The sequence below is a fragment of the Equus quagga genome, chromosome 1 (assembly GCF_021613505.1).
Source record: "Equus quagga isolate Etosha38 chromosome 1, UCLA_HA_Equagga_1.0, whole genome shotgun sequence".
Taxonomy (NCBI): Eukaryota; Metazoa; Chordata; class Mammalia; order Perissodactyla; family Equidae; genus Equus; species Equus quagga.
The window spans coordinates 2192473-2193205 of record NC_060267.1 but is presented as its reverse complement, the minus strand read 5'-3'; the positions used below and the strand labels follow the sequence as shown (position 1 = coordinate 2193205).

At 53.6% G+C, this 733-nt stretch overlaps 1 protein-coding gene across 1 annotated transcript in view; it reads left to right on the top strand.

Moving 5' to 3' along the window:
* Positions 1-530: 530 nt before the first annotated feature.
* MDM2 (MDM2 proto-oncogene) overlaps positions 531-733 on the top strand; it is a 23539-nt gene continuing 23336 nt past the window's right edge. Inside the window, exon 1 of the mRNA XM_046646188.1 lies at positions 531-682. The gene's annotated coding sequence lies outside the window, so the exon portion shown is untranslated. The remainder of the gene's footprint in view (positions 683-733) is intronic.

The window sequence follows — 733 nt, the reverse complement described above, 5'->3', positions numbered from 1 at the left end:
GCGGAGCGCGGGAATTTAACCACCCGGCCACGGGGCGGCCTTAGGGAGCCTCCTTTCTAGTAGGCTAGGGAGTGGGAGAACGGGAAGATACAACTTTATAAAAAAGGACAAGAAACTGATCTCTTCCGAGCAAATAAGAACGTGTTCTTTGCAATGATTGTGCTGTTTGGGTTGAGTCAACTCAATTGTCACGTCCTCGTTCATTTTTGAGATCGCCACGTCTATGTGCCAAAAGGGGGAAGTAGGCGAGTGCCTAATACATAAATACATATTTTTAATGGCACTCAATGCCTATGTTATATACACAAACGAACCCAAACACTCTGAAAGCGTACAGCGAAAAGTGGCGGCTCTTCTCCCCCCACCCCCCCGCCACTTCTAACGGTAACCGCCAGAAGACTTCTGTTCCTCCATCTGGAACATCTGTAGGCATGCGTTGTACTATTTTTAATCATACTATTTAAAAAACAAGTCTTGAAATAGCTCATTTTGCGTACAACTCCGACGGCTGGCGGTGCGGGCTTCACAGATCGCACAGCTGTGAATTTTGCTTTCTTTTTCCGCGGCGGCTGAGACGCGCGCTCGCCCGCAGTTCCCACCGCGGTCGGGAGGCGCAGGAACAAGAAGGGCAAACACAGCGCAGCCAGCGAGGAAGGCCCGGCCCCCGGGCGGAGGAGGGGCGGTGCGCGGAGGGGGGATGCGGGGGGCAGTGCGTGGAGGGGGAGGTACGGGG